Consider the following 24,176-nt stretch of genomic DNA (forward strand, 5'->3'; position numbering starts at 1 on the left):
GCACCGCTCTGACCAGGGTCCGAGAGCTTCCTGCTCTTGTTCCCTGAACCCACTGCCTCTGTCCATCACCCCAAGCGCACACTTTCCCAAAGTCCCTGCCGTGGCTCTCCTTCCTGGAGAGAGACTCGCTGAGCTCTCTGAAGGCGAGTCCAGAGGGCAAATTTGACATTTTTCTTTCCAGCCACCCTCTTTGAACCAAGATCAGCCAGACATCTCGGGAAAAGTGGCACTCTATAAACTCTTATTATAGTGATGCTACTCAACTGTGGTTCGTGAGATGGCGCTGACCTGCAAACGTCACTGGCCCATAAAAAAGTACAGATATGGGAAGTAAGCACTTCGAAGCTTTCATACTGATGTGACTGAGTCATTAGTTGAATCAAACAATTAAAAAGTAGGCTTGTACTTTGAATATTTTTCATTTTATTTTTCTAGTGGTTCATTTTCATTATCCTATATAATAAAAGACTAATATGCACATTGTCTCCTTGAGACCAGGAGTTCAACCAGGGTCGGGGCCAGCCGGCCAACGAGTCCGCGGCCCTTGCCCCTGTGCACAAATTCGTGCACCGGGCCTCTAGTGTTTTATAAAAGTATTCATTTGTGACGGGTTGGAAATTAAAGACAACTGGTCCTTCATCACAAATACAGTAGTTTGAGAAGCCCTGTGCTGTCGACGTGTAAGCTGCCTCTGCCCTCCTCCCCTGTGGGACAGGTGGGCTGTTGAATGAATTCGGGGAAGTCACAGCACTTGCCACATTATATTGCAATGAAAACTAGTCTTGCTGGGCTGTTTCTTGAGAGTAGAGACTACGTGTTGTTCCTTTTCATAGCCTCATCCCTTAGAGCCCTGCCTGGCACACGGAGGGCGTGGGAAGCGTTGTCCAGCGTAGGCCTGCCTGTCCCCAGTGACCCGAGAGTGGCGAGGCCATCCTCGGGAAGTCCCAGGGCTTCTGGATAGTGTCCTCTGGGGCTGGTGATGGAAAGCTGGGAGCAAGCGATGAAGAAGTGACCTCTTCTCCTCTTTTTCCCACAGAACCAGGTCTCCTCTTCCCACCTGCCCAGCAGCATGAGAGCAGCATGACCGGCCAGCCGCAGGAGAAGCCCCCAGAGCCAGGCCCCCAACACAACCATCGGCTGCGGAGGGCAAGGTGAGCGTGCGTCCCCTCTCCTGGAAGCTGTAGGAATGTTCGTCGTAACGTATTCTATATGCTTTTGTAATCTTTCCCCATGCGTGGGAAAATGCAGTTTCCAGGGACTTGTGGGTGTCATGCTCAACCGGTGTGGCTCAGTGGTTAAGCATCGACCTATGAACGAGGAGGTTATGGTTCGATTTCCAGTCAGGGCACATGCCAGGGTTGTGGGCTCGATCCCCAGTAGGGGGCATGCAGGAGACGGCTGATCAATGATTCTGTCTCATCATTGGTGTTTCTAGCTCTCTCTCCCTCTCCCTTCCTCTCTGAAACCAATAAAGATATATTTTAAAAACAAAACAAGAGAAAGGAAGTGGGTGTCAGCCTAATTCGACAGAACGTGCTCCTTTTGGTGAATGGAGAGGCCGATGGTGGAGTGGGCAGGACCCTGAATTGAGTTTCCAGGGACTGAAGCTCTCGTTAGTCCTCCCCTACCTCCTGAACTGGGGTCTTGGCAGGTCTTTTAGGGACTGGGGATCCAGGGAATTTGGGGTGCAGGAATCTCTGGAATAGGATGGCATTGGAAGGACAGTCAGTCTGTGGTCTGGACCTCCTAGAACGTTCTGAACAGAAACTCCTGTCCCACGCAGGGCTGCATGGGGCCTTTAGAGGATCAGCCACGCCCGTGGTCGGCAAACCGCGGCTCGCGAGCCACATGCGGCTCTTTGGCCCCTTGAGCGTGGCTCTTCCACAAAATACCACGGCCTGGGCGAGTCTATTTTGAAGAAGTGGCGTTAGAAGAAGTTTAACCCTTTGCACTCGCTTGCTTTTTCTCGATTCCTGCTACCGATGCTAACCGTGTCGAGTCACACTCGACATCCAAGTGCAAAAGGTTAAGTTTAAAAAATTTGGCTCTCAAAAGAAATTTCAATCGTCGTACTGTTGATATTTGGCTCTGTTGACTAATGAGTTTGCCGACCACTGAGCCAGGCCGATTCCCAGCCAATGTTGAACAGTAACTGTTAGAAAATTCTTCCTAATATTGGGACAATTTCTTTTTCCTTTTCTTTTAATGATAAGGGAAAGTTTATTTAGAAAGTTACAGAAGTAGAAGAAGGAGCTTAGGAGAAAGAGGGAGAGTGATACAGGCCTTGAGCGATGAAAGAGAGCACGCCGAGCATTTCCCTCCGTAAGCTCTCTTGTGCCCTGCCATGTGGAACCACAAAGACGGGCTTTTGGAGACTCTTCCACAGGACGCTCCCTTCCGGTGTGAAGATGGCTGTCCTGGCTCTGCCTTCCTTTTTTGTATAAATTCTCCCCAGAGCCTGACGCCACTCGCCTTGTCCTCTTATTCCCTCCGTGTGGGGAAGGATTTCATTACCTGCGGTTGCTCACTTAACCCGGCTCTTCTCCAGAGAACCCTTTATTCACTAGTCATGGGTACAGCTGGTCCTCGAGTGACGTCATTTCCTTTAACTCCTTTTCAATATAACCTTGCTGAGATGCTGTAGTAACTTAACTCTTGTTTATATTAATTCGCCTCTGGTAAAATCGGTTTCGTTTTACTTCGTTTCACTTAAAGTCGAAGAACCTGTCAATGACGTTACGTGAGGACTTACTGTGCCCATTAAGAGCTTCCTCTGTGGCCATCACTGTGCTAGACTCTAGATGCATCAGTGAACAAGACAGAGTCTCTGTCTTTTTTAAGACAAAATAGGTTTGGATCCTTCGAGAGCGTTTGAAGTAAGCATTAAACCACTTCTGGGTGTTCCTTTTTTATATTTGTCTCTTTCCAATTTTTTTCTTAAATGTTTCATGAATGAAAAGCATGAGTATTCTGTAATTATTGAATACTAGAGGCCCAGTGCACGAATTCGTGCACGGGTGGGGTCCCTCGGCCTGGCCGGCGATCAGGGCCTATTAAGGCTGTTTCGTCCAGTCCCTATTGGCCGGCGGGCCAGAGCGGGGTGGGGGGCGGGGAGGGACTGTGGGAGGTTGGCCAGCTGGCGGGGGAGGGACTGATCGTGGCCAGCAGGCCATGAGGAGGGACTGCGGGAGGTTGGCTGTGGGAGCGCACTGACCACCAGGGGGCAGCTCCTGTGTTGAGCATCTGCCCCCTTGGGTCAGTGTGCATCATAGTGACTGGTTGACCGGTCGTTCGGTCGTTCAGTTGTAAGAGTCGCTTAGGCTTATATATATAGAGAGAGATTTTTTATATATGAGCATCTAAGTTAGTTCACTGTACTATTCAACTCATCTATAATGTGTTCCTTTCTGATTTTGTCTGATTAATCTATCAATTATTAAGAGCAATGTGTTAACAATCTCCCACTGGATTTGTCAATTTCTCCTCGCAGTGCTGAAAATTTTGCTTTATGTATTTTAAGGCAATTTGGTGCAAAGATGTTTAGACTAAGTGTATTATCTTATTGATGAATTGGGATTCATTTCTACCATCTTTACATACTTTCCAATTTTTCCTGCTTTTTCTTTTTGCTTAAGGTATTTTCACCTCCTATTCTATTTTTTTCCTCCCAGAATCATGTACTCATTTATTTTCCATTTAAAAAAATACAATAAGCATTCATCTGTCTGGACATCCATATTTAAGTGTGTTTTGCATTTTCCGAAATTAGAGTGAATTTTTTTTAGAGATTCTATCATTAAAAAAAAATCAATGTTGCATTATTGTAGGTGTCCCTTTACCCCCTCTGTTTGCCTTCCACCCACCCCCACCTTATCTTCTTATTTGGAAGTTATATGCTCTGTATCTATTCTTTCCGTGGTTACCCATCTATTTTAACAGATAGATGGGTGACAAAGTCTAAAATTAATCGGTGTCTTTACCTTCCTCCCAGACAATGCAAGAACCATAAATGGCTTTACTTCTAACCATTGCCTCTCCCAGTGTGTACAGAGTTATTATCCTGTGTTTTTATTCTCTCCTGTTTTCACCTACAAGTTAGACATCATTGTTTGATACAGTGTTTGTATGGATCTGCCCACACACTTAACAATACTTTTGTCACCATTCTTTCATGAATCCGAGATCCTGTTCCTTCCTAATATAAATCTATTAGCATCATCCTTTAGTGAGACACGATTGGTAGTAAAGTCTCGAGTTTTTTTCCTTTTGGTTTGGCTTGGTTCTGTTTTTTTGTTTTGGTTGGCTTGAAATATCTTATTTTGCTCTCAGTTTTGAAAGGTAGCTTTCCTGGATCTATTCTCTTAGGTCATTGAAGCCCTTAGTCCACGGCCCTGGCTCTGAATGCTGCTGCTGCTGAGAAACTGGCTGTCCGCCTGATTGCTGCTCCTTTGTACCTGACCTGGCGTTTCTCTCCGGTTATGTTCAAGAGACTGTTGTTTTCTTTGGTGTTCTGGAGCTTCACTGTGGCGTAACGAGGAGTACACTTCTCTGTCTTTATTCTGCTTGGTGTTCGTTGGGATTCCTGGAGCTGAAGATGGGTATCTTTCAGCAATTCTGGAAAAGTTCTCACCCTTCATTTCTTTGAATATCACGTCTTTCCCATCCTTTCTAATATCTCCTCCTGGAACTCCAGTTAGACTTATGGTAGACCTTCTCATTCTATTCCCTATGCCTCTTATCCTTTATTTCATATTTTAAATCTCTGTCTTTCTGTGAACTCTGAATAATTTCTTCAGGTCTGTCTTCCATTTGACTAATTTATTCTGTGTCTCAAATGCTATCTAATTCATCCGTTGAATTTTTTCCTTTCAGCTCCTTTTTTATTATTTCTAGAAGTTCTGGTTCATTATTTTTCAGAACTGCTTGGTGATTTTCTGGCCTCCTATTTCTTGTCCATATTGCACATTTCTTTCTCTGTTTCTCTAACATATTGAAGTAGCTGTTGGAAAATGGTAGGATTCCATGTCCGGTAATTCCAGAGTCTGCCATCTTTACAGGCCTGATTGTACTGTCTGTTGTATCTATGTCCTCGCTGTCTTCTGTTGTCTCTGTGAGCTGCTCGTTTTCATTGCCACTTTATCTTTGAGAATTCTTTGAGGTCCGGGTTGGCATTGACTTTTCCGGAGAGGATTTGCATTAACTTCTGCTAGTCATCTGGGGGCACTATCAACCAAAAAGCACTTTGATTTTTTTACCTGAGGCTTTTCTGGCTACAGAAGTGGCGTGAGTTCAAACTGCGAACCCGTGCGGAGCCCAGCTTTCGGCACACAATTTCAGTCAAGACTTCCCCCAGCCCTCCCAGCCCAACGCCAGCTTTCCTTGCAGCGCCCTCTGTGTTGCACTTGGTCTCTCGCTCACGGCGGGTGGAGCGCTCCCCTGGGAAACAGAATGTCTGGGAACCTCAGGACAAAAGCCAGCTTCGCTTCAGGATGGCCTCCCGAGGCTCCTGCTTTCGGTTGGTTTTTGGTCTTTGAAGAATCCTTCCATTTGTACCGGCTCAGCAATGTGTGTACAATTGTATATTTTAAATTTTATCCTGCATTTTGTTTGCTTCTATTGGGAAGGTCAAGTAGGGTACCTGGCTGAAAAGTGTATCTTTTTTTCCCCCCCAGCGTGGCCCTGGGGGGCAGAAATGACTATTCCTTGTTCACAGGAGAGCAAACCCAGGCGCAGAGAGGACCTGGAACGGGCTGCCGTCACAGGTTCAGCAGGTGCAGCCTGGGAAGGAGTGTGTCCCCTTCCTATCTCCTTCCCCCCGAAGAATTACTGACCACTTTTTGGGGGGATTCGCTTTTTGCTCACCAAGGATATGAGTTCCTACCAGAACGCTTTAAATAGTTGGACAGCTTTGTAAAATTTGTTTATGAATCTATTGTTTATCTTCCTTGAGAGAGGAAATGGCTTCTGCATATTTTGTGGCTTATTTCTCTGGCGGTCCCCAGCACTTTTCCTGCTTCATTCCCGCTCTGCACGCCCTCCTGGACCCACAGCCAGTCCGTGTACCCCTCCCCCTGGGCCCCAGCTTCTTCCTGTCCTCATGCTACTCTCCCCTTCTTCTTCTTGCCTGTGTCCCCAGTCCTTCCTCCTATTGGATTTTCTGTCTCACGGTCCGAGGGGCGGCCTCAGGGCACGGAGGTGAGACTTTGGGGGCCTGGGGGCAGAGAGAAAAGCTGAGTTTGAACCTAGCTCTGCCACTCACTAGCTTCGTCTCTCTGAGCGTCAGTTCCTTCATCTGTAACATGGGGACAAGGGCCAAATGAGTCGATGTACAGAGAGCTCATGCCATGAGCTCGGAGCATGGACGCACTCAGTCACAGTGTAACGTTGCTGTGACTGAGGACAGGTGCCTGCAGGCCCTGCGCTTGTTGAGCCGCGCTTTCCCGCTGACAGAGCTGGTGGATGAGATGTGATGACGCCCATGGTCAGTGTGGGAGTCCCAGCCTCACTGTTCTGTTCTGCAAGCTGTTTTTAAAAACAATACGAGGGAAAAGGGAGCACACTGGCCTGGCCGAGTGGGCACGGGTTCTAGAAAGGGGGCGCCCAGCACCTCGGCCTCCCTTCAAGCCCCTCTGTCACGGAGCCATGAGGGGCTGGCGCCTCATTCACCAGGGTGTTCCCCTGTGGAGCCCCTGGGTCAAAGGACAGCACAGCCACTCTGCTGGACACCTGTCTAGCGGCGGGGGTGGCGGGGGGGGGGGTCTTTCCTGTCCATTTTACTTCATTCTGATGTGGCACCTCACTTCACACGCTCCCTTCTAGCAAGTGGCTTTATGCTGCTCAGGTTTGCATCACTTCCTGATCTGATATCTACCAAGCAACAACTTTTCTCAGCGCTGCTATTTGTAGCGCCCTGGCTGTGTCAGTGGGTAAGCGGTATAGAAAACGCATAGGGTGGCCGTGACCCTAAAACTGCTCTAAAAAATAAACTCCGTTAATTTTAAAAAAGACTTTCTGACCAAAAAGTGCACAAATGATAAACCATCTTCATAAGGTGAGGTGCCAGGTATTCAGAGTGGGTGTCCAAAGGAGAGCACCAGACCTCTGAATGGTCAGGGACGTGGGGGAGGGAGATTAGAGCTGGCCCGACGGGGCAGGTAAGATGAGGCCGCTGAAGAGGAACCTGGTACCTTCTGGGTGGAGAAGTGTGAACCGAGGCATAGAGACGGGCCTCCTCCTGAGCCGGTGAGACGCACTGGGGTCATCTAGCCCCACAGAGGACCTCTGGGCCCCGTTGGACAGCCACCTCCACGAGCAGACCAGAAGCCCGGAGAAGCCCTGCAGCTAATGTCCGGCTGTTTCCCCAGGTTTCCCCAGTGCTTTTGACCACACGGCCCATGAACGTGGTGGCCTTGAATGGATTTGCATTTGGCTTCTAACAGATGCTTCCGTTCATTCCAGGCCACCAACTCACTTTTGTAAAACAGGGGTTGGCAACTTTCTTTAAGGAACGTTCAGGCTGTGATACCAAAAAAGTATCTGGAGGCAACCACTCATCTTCCTTTTCCAAGGGTTGCTCAGGGATCCCGAAGCGGGAGGGTTTCTGGGAGCCTGAGCGCTGATGGTGCTAGCCTTTGGGGGGGGTGGGGTAAAAGGGGGGCTGCTTTCTCCTCATGGCTCCCAAGATAATGTCCAGTATGTTCTGGACCCACCTGGAGGGCCCCGCCCATCCCGCCTACAAACCTCAGTCTATGAACAGCCTCTCTCCCTACGATGCCTCCTGCTTCCTGTCCCGCCTCCACGCTCATTACTCAGAGCTGTGAGCCAAGATTGATTACTTACTCCAGTGTCGGCAAACTCATTAGTCAACAGAGCCAAATATTAACAGTACAACGATTGAAATTTCTTTTGAGAGCCAAATTTTTTAAATTTAAACTTCTAACGCCACTTCTTCAAAGTAGATTCGCCCAGGCCGTGGTATTCTGTGGAAGAGCCACACTCAAGGGGCCAAAGAGCCGCATGTGTCTTACTCCATCTAACTGGCCTTGCCTGTGAGGAGCTTAACTGGTAAATTATCGGTGACGCCCCCACGTTGTTGGTTGAGTCCTGCACATCGAAACAAGGGATTGTCCCAACTCAGATGTGAACTTTTCCAGAACCAGGAAGTTGGGACACTTGATGTTGGAGCTCTCTGAGGAGTTTGGGGAGCTGGGGTTATTGTGGGTATTGAGACAGGGGGCTCCCGGGCAAAGGACTCTTGCTTGCATGGCCACGTAAAAGATAATGGAATCGGTTATAATCTAGTGTTTACGTGCTGCTTGGAGACTGACCATTAGCTCCTTCTCGCTGTTGGGTGGTCTCCCTTCGAGAAAATATTTTTTAAACTTTTATTATACTAATCGTATATTTTCTAAGTATATAAAAATATTAAAACACTAGCTGGAGCTTACGGTGCTCTGATAAGCTCTTCCACTGACTCCGTTGGATGGCAGAGCTGGGACTGAAATCCACGTGTCCTGACTCGCAGCGCTCTCCACCACGAGGCTGGGATTCCTAGAGGTCAGGGGTCAGTGGTGGGAAACCGTCCTATCCCAGCTCCTGGCTCAGGATTGTGGGGTGTCCCTGAGGCAGGCAGGGTCTGGGAAGGTTCCTTCAGCTGAGCCTTCACAGGTCAGAGCCAGAGGGACCTCCTTGGGGCCCATCGGGTCCGAGCCCCTCGTTCTGCGGAAGCTGAGTCTGAGGTGTAGGGAGGGGAAGTCATTTGCCCAACAAGGTCACAAGGCCGGTCTCCTTTTCTGCGTGGTCCGGGTTATCTCTACTTTGGGTTTGCATTTCCTGAATACACAGCAACTGGGTGGGGGCGGGGTGGAGGGCAGGGGAAGTGGGCTTGAAAGAACCCCACCTGAGAATGTTTAAATTTCCTGTGAGTGTCCCAGGAAGGGGGAGATGACCTGTGTGCACACAGCGAGGGGACGGGGAGGTTGGTTTACGTCCAGGGGACCAAGAAAGGAGGGAAAAGGAGGACAAAACGAGAGCTATTCAGATGTGACGGTTTCGTCGATAGAAGGGAAATAAACAGGATTTGTTTCTTTGCCCTTCCGGGATGCCTTCTTGCTTGTATTTCTGGAGAACACTCAAGCCACGGAGAGGCTCTGGTCTCATTGGAGTGGCAGTGGTTTTGTGGTTCCTGGGGGTTCTCTGGCCTCCGGCTCTCGTCTCCGTCTGTTTTCTTCTCACCAGCTCATGTGATCCTTTGGAGAACTCTCCCTCCCTCGGAGCTTCCATAGCTTAGTCCCAAGCGGCACTACAACCAGTGGGCGTGGGAGTGTCCCCCACTGCTAAGGGTTAGGGTGGCCTCATTTTTTCTTCTCCAGCATCTGTGAGGCTGACGTGAGCTCTGAGGGGGTTCGGAGCTTCCACCAAGAGGGCTCTCGTTTGCCCATCAGGTCAGGTAGCAGATGTGGGCCACCACACCCCACACCCCCACAGCCTGCTTTTCTGGACAGCCTTGCCTGACCAGTGTCCCAAGTTCCTTAAAGGGGCCGTTTGTGTGTGTTTTTCAGCAGGCAGAGAGGCAGATGTGGACAGAGTCACTGCCAGTTTCCTGGAATCTGAGAGCTGGGGGCCCCCTCGAAACAGGAAAGGAAGTAGACTGTCTCCTTATCTGATGTCATGGAGGGAATGAAATGACTCTGGCCAGGGAACCGGGGCGCCCCCCTTTAAACTTCGTTCTTTAGTGATAACCACAGAGATTGTAAGCTTTAGATGGGCACTGGATGATGACTTCTCCTTTCCTCTCCTGGGGTCTTGGACTGCTCGAGAGCTGGGCCCCAGAGAGCAGAACAGCGTCTTCATTACCAGTCATCACACTGGACAACGTGGCCCGACCCGGGCCACACTCACAGTTCCTCGTGGGCACCCCCGGAATTGCACGGGCCCCTGGAGAACCGCGGGGCTCTCTCGCCGAGGCTGGCCTGCCCCAGAAACCTCCTCCAACAATGGGCAAGCCACGCGGCACCCACACTCCTGGTGTCTCTCTGCCTCGTGACCCATGCACGAAGTGCACTGTCGTCTTTCCCTGGTGCCTCGGGGTCTCTGTCATGGAGACCGTCAGTGTCCCCTGATGCAGCAGGGCTTCCAGGGGGCGGGGCAAGGGGTTGTTGGTCCTGCCCCAACGGGCCCAGACTACTGAGGTCTTCCTCTCTTCTTTCCTGTGTCCACTTCTACCAGTTCCTGCCCCCAAGCACCGTTCTGCTCATTGAAATAAAGGGAGGGCTGAAGGTTGCCCAGGAAACAAATAACCAAACTGATTCATTCACAACTGAGTCATTGAGCCGGATCCACACTGTTCCCAAGTCAAACCCAGCCACAGGAGCCCCACCCGCGTGGCGAGCCTCTGAGTCCTCACTGAGTGCCACGCCGGTCCCATGCAGTCTCTGGTTTAATCTTCTCCAAAAACCTGGGCCAGTAGGTAGTGTTATTCCCCTTTTACAGATGTCAGAACTGAGGCTCAGAAAAAAAACATTGGATCGGCCTGCCGGGTCTCCCTTTGCTAGTGGAAGATTAAGATTTGAACTCTGATCTTCTGACTCCAGAACCGGTGATCTTGGTACTTTTGTGAGGACGGTGCCTGCCACGTAACCCCATGGTTTATCTCCAGTGACAGTTCCTAATGAGTAAAAAAAACACACCGTGTTCCAGATAGCTGGAGCTCAGCCCTTGATGCCTAGAATGTTTTTTGAAATAAAATACATCAGTTTCTTTTTCATAATTCCAAGTTCATGGCTATATGCTAGAGCAAGCATGTCAAACTCAAAGGCTAACACGGGCCAAATGAACAAGGTTTAAGTTTGTGTGGGCCACAAAAAAACAAAGGCTTCAATTTTCATAGAAACGTAGGTTTACTTTGGTAGAGACATGCTGAATACAAAGGGCTGAAATAAATGAGTAATTGTTAGCATAAAATAATAGAACATTTTAATAAAAGTTAATATTTTTTCTTGAACATTAACTTACCAGACACTGAATAACTGCACAAATTAATGAGCATAATGCAAATAAACCTATTTTTCTTGTTCTCCAAAAGGGAAATATTTCCTGTTGCACACCCCAAACAAGTCAGTCCAAGACTAATGACGTGGCAGTCGGCTGCTAAAATACTCGCTGCTAGTATTAGTGGAAAGAAATGGTGCGCCTGTGCGTAAGGCGCGTAAGGGAAATGAATGCAACACGATTATAGTAATCAGTCATTAGCGAACGTTGTAGTTCATTATTAATAACTGGTGGCCCGGTGCACGGATTCATGCACATTGAAAGGAAATCAATTAGAAGAAAGATTTGTGCGGTAAACGTTTATTTTTAAATTGCCAGTCTGTGTCATATGTACCGGCCTGTCGGTCAGATGGACAGTCGATCACAGCCTTTTATATATATAAGATTATGTATAACAGGATATTGTAAAAATTAAGTTACGAAATTTTTATTAAAACGTTTCTTACATACCATTGTATTGGCTGGACCAAAAAAATATTTGTTGTGGGCCGCATGGGGCACGTGGGCCGAGAATTTGACATGCTTGTGCTAGAGGGTTGAAGGTTGTTAGGAGTTGATGGCCAGAGTCCCAGGGTGTGTGTATACTATGGGATAAATTAGCTCTCTGCCACCCTTCAGAAGTCAAGGATAGAGCAGTGAGGGTCCACCGTGGGGGGAAGTAGCTTCATGCTCCTCAGACCTGCAGTGGGTGTACCAGGGACGCTGCAGAGGGTCAGAGTATCATCCTGGCGTCAGAGGGTCGCACCCTAGCCCTCTGTCACTGATTGTGTGACCTTGGACAGGTCATCTCCTGCATGTGAATTCCCTCATCTTTCAAATCAAATAATTTTGACCTCACCAGTTTGTAGTGGAGACAAAATAAAATAGTGGATGTCTGTGCTTTGTGCAGGGCTTTCCAGAATGTTCCTATTGGCTGCGAGGACACACACACATCCTCCCATGAACTCCTCAGTGTCCCTGTCAGAGGCTCCACATTGGGCCAGAGAGGGGCTGCCTGCCCCGGGGCAGGCCACGCGACATCTCAGGATTGACCTCCTCGTCCCACAGCTGTTAGAGAAGGAACCGTGAGCTTTTTACTCTTCTGTTCCAGAAAGAAAGAAAAGGGGGGTCGGGGGCAGAATGACTTTCTTTAACCTGTATTTTTTTCTTTCTCCCTTCCTTGCTACAAGTGGGATTTCCATTTAACTTTTTTTTTTTTTTTAAATTAGAACAATGATGTTCTGGGTGATGGAACATAATATTTAGACATGTTGACTGACAGCTGATGGGTGTGTTGTCAATACAGCATCACCACAAATCACGTTCCCAGGGCTGGTGGGGAGGAGATCTGTGTGTGAGTGTGTGTGCACACACGTGGGTGATTTAACGTGGCCGGGAGGGGGCAGTCAGGGGGCAGTGGCCCTTTTCGTAAGCAGTTCCTATGGAGGGTCAGCCGCAGGAGATCATCAGCCCTTGAGAGCGGAAGTGGGGAGTCAGCTTCCATTGGGAGTTGAGGGGGTCTTCCTCTCTGGTGTCAGCACCCAGTGGGTGTCCTGTTTATGCTGACCCCTGAAAACAGGGCTGATGCTGCACTTCTCAGAAGAAATCCCAGTCTGATGGCGGAGGCAGATGGAACTGGTGGGAGCAGGGTACTGGGTGGTGTAATGCAGACCTGCAGGCTGAGCCCTGCCCCTTTCTCACTGGCTCTGTAGGCATTTTCCTCGTGTGTCTGCCTTCATGTGCCGCCTGCTGTCGGGGGACTCAAGACTTCTCTGAGCCTTGGGGTCCTCGGTCCAGCTGCCTCAGGGACAACTCCTGTCGTAGGTCTCAGAGCAAAACTGAGCATTCACACCGCCCCCATCTGCATCGGTGTGAATCGGGCATCATCATGGCTCCTGCAGCCCATGCCCACTTCCTCACGACGTCCCCTCAGAGCCACCTCGAAATGCATTCTGTACGCTGTATAGCTCTGTAGGTCGGGAGCTCAGGGGGGGTGTGGGTGAATGGGGGGGTGAATGGTTGGAAAGGTGGGTGAGGCCAACCCCTGAGGAGCCTCCTGTGCCAGGCTGAGCTGTTCGGATGCTTCTCCTGCTGGCAGAGTGAGCGGTGGCGGTTTTAAGCTGAGGGGTGGGAGGGCTGGAGGCGTCGAGGCCGCCTATGAAGAGTCTGTACCATAAATCAGACAGCGGGGATGAGAGGAGATGGTCAGGGAAATGCCGTGGAGGAGAGGTCAACAGGAATTGAGAACCTGTCAGAAGAGGGGCCCGTGGGGTCCCAGGTTTCTGATTCTTAGGATGAGTGAAGAGCGAGGGCAGAGGCGGAGGGGGAAGTGTGTTTGCGGGTAGGCCTCCGTCTTCTCTGTGAAGTGGCGCCGGGGTCATTCGCGGAGACAAAGCCTGTTGGCTCAGGTCATGGGTGCACGATGGTCTCTCCGCTCTTTTGCCAGCAGAGGCTGCCTCTGGTCCCTAAACTCGTGGGGGGTTTGCACCAGCCAAGAGCAGCTGGGGAGTCAGGCTGGGGGCTTACCTGCCAACCAGTTCCTCTGGGGGTTAATAGGGCCGTGAGGACATCGTACAGCCCTGCCTTTCCGCATCCTTTTCCTAAAACCTGCTGTCTCGACGTCAGCTTTGTCAGAAACCCTACTAGGAAGGCCTTTGGGGAGAAAGGTCCTCTCACTTCAGAAAATGTTCGCTGAGGGCCTGCCCCACCCCAGGTCTGCTCTGAGCACCCCGGCGAACCCAGCTTTCTGCCCCGGAGAGTCTGTGCCGGATCCGTAGACACACAGCAAAGATGTGGAAGGACATCACGCGCTTTGCAGCGTGCCCACACTCCTCAGCGATACCGCAGGTTTGCTTCCAGACCCCCGCAACAGAGCGAGTAGCACAGTAAAGCAAGTCACACGAATGTTTCAGTTTCCCAGGGCACACAGAAGTGATGATTGCACTATACTGCAGGCTACTAAGTGTGCAGTAGCATTATGTCTAAAAAAAGCAATGTACGTACCTTAATTATAAATACTTTATTGCAAAGAAAAATGCTAACCAGCATCGGAGCCTTCAGCAAATCGTAATCTTTTTTGTTGGTGGAGGGTCTTGCCTCGATGTGGATGAAGAATTAGGAGTACTCGTGTTAAAGTTCCCTCGGCGCATTCACACACCAGCAAATCTGTCTTACCCAACTTCTCCCTAATGATGGCAGCTGACCTCCCCGCAGACTCCTGCACCGGCTTATGCCTGTCGTACCCGCTGCTGTAACGGCATGAGTTCAGTAACTGTTATGTAAGCTGATGACCTATGGATGCAAAAGAGAAAGGGAAATGCTATTTCTATGGAAAGTAACCTGAATGCTCCGGAAAGAACTTAGAAAAGCGAGGCACCCAAAGGACATTGCTGCCAAGTTAGGTGTGAGCGGGACAGTGGTTGAGGAATGGCCGTAGGAGGGAGAGAACCTGAGCAAGTCAGAGGAGTGTGCACCCACATCCCTTCACCATGGCCTGGCTTCCGGCTCTTTCACAGAACGGTGCTGGGAAGGGGTAGGCTGTGCGTTATGGAGGGTTTTATGCATAAAAGACAAATGCGGAGCTCTGTCCCGCAGATCTGTGAGCAAAGAAAAGGCCTGGACCTACCACCGAACATCACTGAGATGTTTGTGTTTTAAGCTAAAATAAAATGTTAAGGCATGAATGTGCTGCTTTTAAGTGTATATGCAGGTTTTTCCACTGGTTTATTAGATCTGTGTTTTTTGAAGAAGTCATAGATTCTGTGGCTCAGTCGTTTAGAAAAACATAAAAAGCTGTAAAGTGAAAAGTTCCCTTCCCGCTCTTCTTCCCATTCAGCCCAGAGACACCCCCCCCCCCATAGGCAACTATTACTAGCTTCTTGAGTCTTTCCAAGTTTTCTTTATGCATAATAAGCAACTATAAATATATAGCCGATCTTCATTATTCGCTGATTCCATGTTCACAAATCCTCCCGCTCTCTAAAATTCATTTGTAACCTCAAAATCAGTGGCGCTTTCGCTGTCCCTGGCGGGCATGCACAGAGCAGTGAAGAGCTCCAGCCGCCGGACACCCCGCTGAGGCTGACCCGCGGGGACACTCTGCCGCCTCGTTTCAGCTTTCCCACTGTCAGCAGGTGTCCTTCTCATGGTCTGTGTAGTGACACATTGGTTTGTTTTTCACGTTTCTGCTGATGATTTCGCTGTTTTCAGTGGCCCCCACGCGTAGTGCTGAAGTGCTGTGTAAGGTTGCTGAGGGCAGGAAGGCTGTGATGTTCAGACGTGGATTATAGTGCTATCAGTCATGAGTTCAATGCGAATGAACCGACAGTGTATACTAGTATTAAATAAGGTGTCTTTAAACAGAAACACACCCAGACAAGATTATGTATTGATCGGTTGATGAAAATGTTACGACCAGGGGAGTGTAGGAACCTAACCCTGTGTTTCCCTTAGAAGCAGTGGTACAGTGCTGGCTAATTTAGTGTTCGTGGCAACTTTATAGAACATAACTACCCTGAATAATGAGAACAACTATAGTTGATTCTCATTATTCAGGGTAGTTATATATATATATATATAACTACCCGCTGTGTGTAGTTATATATATAAACTATATATATATATATATATATATATATATACCCGCTGTGTGTAGTTATATATATAAACTATATATATATAAACTATATATATATATATACATATATATGTATATATATATAGTTGATTTACACACACACACACACACACACACATATATATATAGTTTATATATATAGTTGATTCTCATTATACAAGGTAGTTATATATATACTAATTTAACCTTGAAAATCTTTCCACACCAGTTCATAGTTTCCGTGTTCGTTTTTAACAGCTATATAGTATTCCATCATGTGGTTATTCCATAGTTTGGTTAGTCCATGATTCTCTTGAATCAATTCCTTACTGATAGGCATTTTAGGTATTTTCAACCTTCGGCTATTTAAACAATAATGCAGTGTATACATATGTCTATAAATCATTTGTATGGGTCATACTTTATGAGTCCCTGCTGTAACCCATTTATCAGAAAGGGGACTCTGAACTGCTAGGCGTATGTCCTAAAGGAATTCTCACAGGGGTCCATGAGGGGACATGTCTGAGAATGTTCATCACAAGTAGGCAAGGTAGAAAAGTGGTTATTGTGAGGGGCACTTGAAGGGCTCGGCTCCATGCCTGGCCTGGGGTTAGCGCCCATGTGAGCCATCATTCTTATTCTTCCTTCCGTCTGCTCAGCCGCATGGTCGCCCAGCTCCCAGCACAGGGCTGGTGTCTTTCCTGCTGGGCCCACCCCTCGGCATTCATCTCCACATAGGCCTGGAGGATGCCTGAGAGTGTCGGCGACATTCCTAGGCTGGCGCCCTCCCTAACGCTGGACCACTCCAGCTCCCTGAGAAGGGGATTGGCTCCTTCTCGCCCTGCTCTTTCTTCATCCTTGTACACAGGGTTGGTGTTTGACAGACTTGCCTGATGCATTTCATAAACATTGAGTGAATCTGCTTCGGCTTAAACACTGCTTGTGGCACGGTGGGACAGGGAGGAGAGGCAGTCACACGGCGGTATTGAGACAGTGTACGCCTGTAGAGCCTACATCTAGTGTTGGTTGAAAAACACAACACCCCGGTGACCGGCCTGGTGGAGTGATGTTTCCCACAAATAAAAGCGTGCGTGCCTGGGCCTGGGGAACCTTCCCCGCGGGTTTGGTCCTCACAGTGTCGCCACAGTCTCTCTGCAGGGCCCCTGGGGGATGCATCGCTTCAGCCCCCAGGTTTGTAGCAGCAAAGGGAAGTTGTTTTGGCAAGAAATTGGGACGGTGAGGTGATGGGGGCCAGTGACCAACAGGATATGTGTCTGGAGCAAGTCCGGCCAGGTTTGGGGGCTTCCCGGGGAGCAGGTAAATGGTTCCAGAGGAGGGAGCAAACCCGGGAAAGGGCAAGAATCCCTCTTGCTTCCCCGAGGCTTCTTCGTGTGTGTGTGTGTGTGTGTGTGTGTGTGTGTGTGTGTGTGTGTGTGTTTTCAAAGATTAAGGGAGAGGGAGATAGGAAGAAACATCAATGATGAGAGAGAATCATCAATTGCTGCCTCTTGCATGCCTCCCACTGGGGCTCAAGCCCTCAACCAGGGCACGTGCCCTGACTGGGAATCGAACCGTGACGCTCCACCACCGAGCCACACCGGCCGGGCCCTGAACGAGGAGCCCCTCTCTGATGAAGAAGGCCGCCCAAAAGCCTTAGAGCTCTGAGCCCGTGGGGCCTGGCATTGCCCGCGGATGGGGCCCCGGGTGCTGCCGCATCAGAATGCCTGGGGGACCTCCCTCTGCCACGCGGGCAGGAGAGCCAGACACCCACAGACACCCGGCACAGGCAGCATCGCAGACTGCTGCCCAGTGAACCTGAGCTGTTTTCCAGAAAGCGGGGGGTGGTTTCCCGGAGACACCCAGCCCTCCCTGGGGCCCGGGTATCCAGGGGCTTTGATTTTCATACAGTCTGATGTCTCCGAAGGCTGCAGACCAAGCCAAGCCTTTCGCTCCATTTGGGAACTGGACCCCTAGAATCTGGGGGTGGCCCCAGGTGACGGTGCTGGCCTCTCCCCGCCCCGGCGCCCTGCAGTAGAAGCCAGTCTAGCCTGCTGTAGGCTCTCTCAGCAGCTCAGCAAGCAGGTGTGGGCTTGAGTGACATCCCAGCGCCTGCAGGTGCTCTGCTTTTGTTTTCTTGGGTTTATAATTCACTCTGATGCTGGGGGTGGGGCCAAGGGGGCCAGATCTACCTGCCAACCAGCACCCCTTCCCCTCTGTCTCCCCCTACCCCCCCGCCAGAGCTTCATCAAAGCAGCTGGAGGGAACTCTCCCAGCCCAGCCCAGCCCAGCCCTGCCCTGCCCAGGACAGCTGCGGGGATGAGCATCCTTTCTTTGGCCCAAGTCCCAAGTGCTGATTCATGGGACCTGAGCCCCAAGTCCTCAGGGACAGGCGTGGAGAACCCGCCCTGCAGGCCCAGACCCCTCCAGCGGGCACCCCACTTAGGCCCTCGCTGAGTTCCTACCAGACGGGGTCTGTCCACTGTGCATCCTGGTCCCTGGCTGGAGTGACCTCCCCCCGCCTTCGAGACCCTGCTCCACCTCTTCCTTGTGAAATGTCTTGGAATCTTCAGGAAGCCTTCCCCTGCGCCCCCCAGACTGTGAGCTTAGAGACACAGGATTGCGGGCTTTATCGCCCCTAGCAGCGTCCTGGCACAGTAGGTCCGCAGTGTGAGTTTGTGTGAAAGACAAGACAGGGCACGGATGCCCGGCTCCGGGCCGTGAGGGCACTGGCCATGATCTAGTCAAATGTGGCACAAATCGGGTCTTCCGTGTGGTTGCTGGTGGATCCTGAGATTTTCCTAGCAGCGCCTCCTTAAGAGAAACGTGTGATTATGAAGTAGCTAGGGTTTGGGTCAGCCCGAAACTCACGTGTGCATTGTTCAGGTGTCTCCCTGCCTCGCTCTCCAGCGCCCCTCTCACCGCACACGCTTCAGAGTCAGTGCCACAGCCTGACCTCCCTGCCCCGGCCCAGCCGTTTGTGGAAGGGGGCGGTGTGAAAAACTATGTCCAGGAGTATATTGATGAGGCCCCCTCGGACCATGGCTCCTCCTCCAGGAAGCCACCCGAGACTCCTGCAGTCCCTGCTTCTCCCCCATGTCCTCAGCTTCCACCCTCCATGCCAGCGAGGAGGGGCGAGGGGTGGCATGTGGCAGTCACCAGGGAAGACGGTGTTAATTCCCGGGTAGGGAAGGACTGCTAGCGAGGGGAGAGCGCAGTGACAGTGAGGACCAGGAGCTTGCCACCAGGAAGTGAAATGGCGTCACTCTTCATTTATTGATGGAGAACAGGCCCCTGGAAGAAAAGTCCCAACTCCCCACTCGGCGGGTTCTCAGACTCCTTCCCGATCCCTAGGCTTGGAGGGAGCAGTGGGTGCCACAGAGTGAGACTGAAGGTCGGAGAAACAAATGCCCCTTGCTGCCCAAAGGAAGCCTTGAAAATGCCCCCAAAGCCCGGCCGGTGTGGCTCAGTGGTTGAGCGCCGACCTATGAACCAAGAGGTCATGGTTTGATTCCCGGTTAGGTCTCATACCCTGGTTGCGGGCTTGATCCCCAGTGGGGCGTGCAGGAGGCAGCCTATCAATGATTCTCTCTCATCATTGATGTTTCTATCTCTCTCTCCCTCTCCCTTCCTCTCTGAAATCAGTAAAAAAAATAAAAATGGAGCGAGAGTCCGCATGAAATGGGCACAGGGAGCAGCGGGGCCACGAAGGAGCCAGGCTCAGCCGTCTCTGCGTGGAGGGAGGCTCTGGCGCCGACCACTGCCATTGGCAGAACTCCGGCCTGGTAATTGGGTTACTGGATTGTAAACTACCCACTGGCTTCATTTAGAAGACTAATCAGAAAGCATGTAGAATAACATTCTGGCTCCAAAGGAGACCACGGACCATGACCCCATGTCCTGGAGAAGTGCCTCGGCTTCCGCCTCCCTTGGGGAGCTGGGGAGAGACAGATGGAGTAAAAGACTCCCAGCCCTAGCCAGTTTGGCTCAGTGGAGAGAGCATCAGCCTACGGACTGAAGGGTCCTGGGTTTGATTCCCGAGAGGGGCACATGCCCGGGTTGCAGGCTCAATCCCCAGTAGGGGGCGGCAGGAGGCAGCCGATCAATGATTCTCTCTCATCATGGATGTTTCTCTCTCTCTCTCCCACTCCCTTCTTCTCTGAAATATATATATATGTAGTCTTTTAAAAAGACTCCCAGAGGCATCCAAGGTCAGCCCCCGGACAGACCTTCGAGGAAGGCTGTTCCAGAACCTAGACCGAGTTATTTGGGGAATTGTGTATACAGTCTCTGAATGACAGCCCGGTGTCGGAAAAGGAAAATCATTTCGGTTTTTCTTCCTCAAACAAGCGGTGGTGGTCTGGCTGGAGCAGGGTGTTACCCCTTCCGAATTGTAAGCAAACAAGTCCTGCCGAGACCTTGGCCAAAGTCAACTTCCTCTCTTTCTCTCTCTCTTTCTGGTTCAAAGGATGGCCCTTTGGACGGTCTCCTCCTGGCAGCCTGTGCTCCGTCTCCTGGTGCCCCGGGGGTGTGGGGGGCGGGTGGGGGGAGGGCAGAGGGACCTCCGAGCGCTGGAAACGGGGCAGCAAACTGCCTCTGGCCAAATCCCGCCCAGGCCTGTTCTCGTACAGCCTGTGAGCTAAGGAGTGTTCTTGCATTTTTTAATGGATGAAGAAAAATCAAAAGAAGAACACTATCTCTCGCCATGTGGAATTATATAAAATTTGCATTTCTGTGTCCATAGATAAAGTTGCGTGGGAACGCAGCCACGCCCATCATGTACCTCTCGTCTGCAGGGGCTGCTTTCCCGCTGCAACCACAGCGTCGTGGCAGAGGTCCGATGGCCCTGGACACACAAAAAACCCCGTGCTGGAGGTCTGCCTGCTTTAGGGCACTGCCCCAACAGACAGGAGCAGCCTCCAGGCCTCAGACCTTGTCAGGAGCCCGGAAACCTGGGGGTGAAGCCCGTTCCCGCTCTCTTTTGCCCAGCTCAGCATTTCCATTCAGCGCGTGTTTACTGAGCATCAGCTGTGTCCCAGTCACTGGGGACACAAGGCGGGTAGGATGCTGCTCCTGTCTTGGAATGACTGGACAGCTAGAGGGGAGAAGGACACAGAAGCAGGAAGCAGGTCATTTTTCGGGGGGGGAGTTAGGGGAGCCCTCGGCTTGTGAGCAGGCGTTTGTAGAACCTGCTCCAGGATCCCCGAGTCTTGCTCTGAGGAAGGAATTGACCAAAGAAATGTGCAAGTAGTAGTTCTGTTCCTTAATTCCTGAATGAAAGAGCTCTGGTGCTAATTACCCAATAGGAAATGTGCATAATGAGCAAATGCTACCCTACTCGGAAAACAGTAAAGCTGTCGGTCCTGGGTGGGTGTTACAGCAGTTGTGTGAGATTGATTCATCCACCAAGACGCCTCCAGGTTTCCAGGGTCATGTTTAAAGAGCCTTTTGACAAGATGCTGACCTGTGTAAAAGGGGTGGGACTGGGGGTCCATACAAGCATGTACGAGCGGAAAATGTCTCTGGAACGTACAAGAACCTGCGTGATTGTCCCAGGAGGGGTGCTGGGAGTCGGGAGACAGGCGAGAGGAAGCAAAACCTTCTGCATGTACCCTTATTTTGAAATTTTGCTCTAACTTTCCACTTTATTTTCAAGCATTTATTTTGGTTAATTTTCACTCTTTTGTGTACTCCCTTGTGCCTTTTGAATTTTGAGTGAATATAGTATCTATTCAAAAATGATATAAATTTAATGTAAAATAAAGAGCATGCGGTTTTGCCATAACTTCCTTATGTCATTCTAGGGAGGTTATTTTGTTGTTTTATAGAGTTTGTTGTTGTTAATCTTCACCTGAGGATATTTTTTCCATTGATTATTTTTTTTTTTAGAGAGAGTGGAAGGGAGGGAGGGAGAGAGAGAGAGAGAGAGAGACATCAATGTGAGAGAGACACATCAATTGATTGCCTCCTTCTGCATGCATCCCTACTGGAGTCGGGGATTGAACCTGTAACCCAGGTACATGCCCTTGACCGGGAATCAAACCCATGAGCCTTTGGTGCGTGGGCTGACACTCTAACCACTTAGCCGCACCAGCCAGGACTAACATATGGTCCTTGATTGCCCACTACTGTGAGACAGGCACTGTCCTAGGCCTGGCAGTTGCATGTCTGGGCCTCAGTTTCTTCATCTGTAATGTGGGGAGACTAGAGGAACTCTAAGGCAGCCTTCAGCTTGGGAGGGCATCAGACTCAACAGGAGGGCTCATTAAAACACAGACTGCTGGGCCCCACCCCAGGGTTCTGATTCAGTGGGTCTGAGTAGGGCCCAAGAATGAGCATTTATAGCAAGTTCCCAGGTGCTGCTGATTCCGCTGGCCCAGGAACCACACTTGGGGGACCCACCTCTGACTTTCTAGGGTGCTGTGCATGTAAACAAACGACCTTTCCAGTTCTGAAAACACTGATGCATGAAGAATAGTTCTTGTAGCTCAGAACACAGAGTGGTCCCTCTCGCCCAGCAGTTGGGAACAGTTCACAAAGCAGACACGCCAACAAAAGTAAAGTCATCGAGCTTCCATTCCACCCCAGGGACAGGGAGGAGGGACACGAAATCAGAGCATGGTCGGAGTCTGGTGAGGCTCAACAAGTTATCCTTCCGGGAGGAGGTGGCTTGGTTACGAGAAAGGTTACATAGCAAAGGTTAAGCCTGGCAGGGCACTGTGAAATCCCCAGGCCTAATGCCATAGAATAACCCTGCTGGACGTCATTAGAAGGCTCCCATCATTTATCCCCACCTTACAAATCCAGCCTGGTCATCGGTGTATTCCTGACCAGGACATGGTGCCCCAGCATGGACCCCTGCACCTGACTCCATGCCTTCGTGCATACTGTTCCCTCTTTTGGCATACCCTTCCTGGTCCTCTCACCTCTGTAAGCCCTATTTGTCCATCAGGACCAGAATGAAATTCTCCAAGGAAACGTACCATCCACTCAGCCTACACTGAGTGTCTTTTTCTTCTATTCATATCCATTCATTGGGACTCCTGATCATCTTATTTTTTTCATTCATCAACATGTAGCCCCTTCTTGGAGAAGCTACCAAGTGCTGGGCTTGGGGATAGGATCCTAGACAATAATAGATGGGATCCCTGCTCCAATACGAAAGATCCATGAATCAAATAATTGCACTGGTGGGAGCACAATTACAAACTGAGAAGAGTGGTCGAAGGAAAGGAAGATAGTTTTAAAAGAACATATAAGAAAGGCCCCTGATGCAGACTTGAGGGTGGGAGGGTGGGGATCAGGGTAGACTTTCTGAGAAAGTATAGTTTGAGCTGAGATCTGAAGGATGCCCAGGACTTGGATAGATAAAGGGGTGGGAGGGGACTCTCATAATTGGGGGAACTAGCAAAGTTCCTACCATGGGAGGCAGCCTGGCAGGTTCAAGGAACTGAGAGAAGACTGGAACGGCCAGCGGTGAGGGATGGGAAGTTTGTAAAGAACGGAAGAGCGAACCCAGCCAGAGTTGCTCAGTGGTTGAATGTTGACCTATGAACCAGGAGGTCACGGTTCGATTCCCGGTCGGGGCACATGCCTGAGTTGCAGGCTCAATCCCCAGTGGGGGATGTGCAGGAGGCAACTAATCAATGATTCTCTCTCATCATTGATGTTTGTATCTCTCTCTTCCTCTCTCTAAAAATCGATGAAAACGTGTCAAAAGAAACAAAGGAAAGAACAGAAGAGGGATTCATTGTGAGGCTGGGGACCTTAATGATCTTGATCTTGACCTGAGAGCGCTAGGATGCCGGGATGGGTTTTAAGCAGTGGCATGACAGGGTCAGAGTCAGGTTCTGAAAGTTCATTCTGCTGCTGTTGTCTGGAGACCGGGCAGGCTGAGAACAAGGAGATGAGTTGGAAGGCTGTTGAAATAGTCCAGAAGACGAACGTGATGTCTTGGACTAGGGTGATCGTAGTGGAACCAGAGAAACGGTGGATGGAGTTAAGAAAATATGCGGAGGTGAGTTGATAGGTTGTGGTGGTCAGTTAAGGGTAAGGGAGGAGTCAAAGGTGAGACTTTGGACGGGTGTCCACTTTGGAGGAGATGATGTTGAGTTTGCTTTTGAACCTGGAAGCGGTGATGTGGAGTAGCCTTGGGAATAGGATCCTAGACAATCGGGACCTCAGCCCTCTGAGCTGCGGTAGCCATTGGGTGTCACGGGTATGTGTGGTGGGTGCAGATGTCAAGGGAGAGAGCATGTGTGAGAAAAGGAGGGGTGTCTCCTCAGACTGGGTCATCAGCCCCTGAAGGGCGGGGCACTTGGAGGAAGGACAGTCACATCCCACTGGCAGCATGGGGGATGTTTCATTTCTCATCTCTTCCTGCTCACCAAGTTCAGGTCTTCACTATGTCTGACCTGGATGCAGCCAGAGCCTGCTAACCCACTGCTTCTCAAATTTCAGTCTGCACACTAGCAACGTGGGGGTCTGGATAAAATGCAGCTGAAGCTCCCGGTGATACGGCCCACACTGAGCAGTG

The 24,176-nt window shown here is 50.3% G+C and overlaps 1 protein-coding gene across 16 annotated transcripts in view; it reads left to right on the forward strand.

Annotated features, from left to right (window-relative positions):
• Positions 1 to 24,176, forward strand: part of TRERF1 (transcriptional regulating factor 1) — a 210,231-nt gene that overhangs the window by 143,445 nt on the left and 42,610 nt on the right. For all 16 annotated transcript variants that reach the window (XM_079780574.1, XM_079780573.1, XM_079780577.1 and 13 more), the window contains one exon: positions 1,037 to 1,151. The gene's annotated coding sequence lies outside the window, so the exon portion shown is untranslated. The remainder of the gene's footprint in view (positions 1 to 1,036; positions 1,152 to 24,176) is intronic.

This window comes from Cnephaeus nilssonii, assembly GCF_951640355.1.
Source record: "Cnephaeus nilssonii genome assembly, chromosome: 9".
Taxonomy (NCBI): Eukaryota; Metazoa; Chordata; class Mammalia; order Chiroptera; family Vespertilionidae; genus Cnephaeus; species Cnephaeus nilssonii.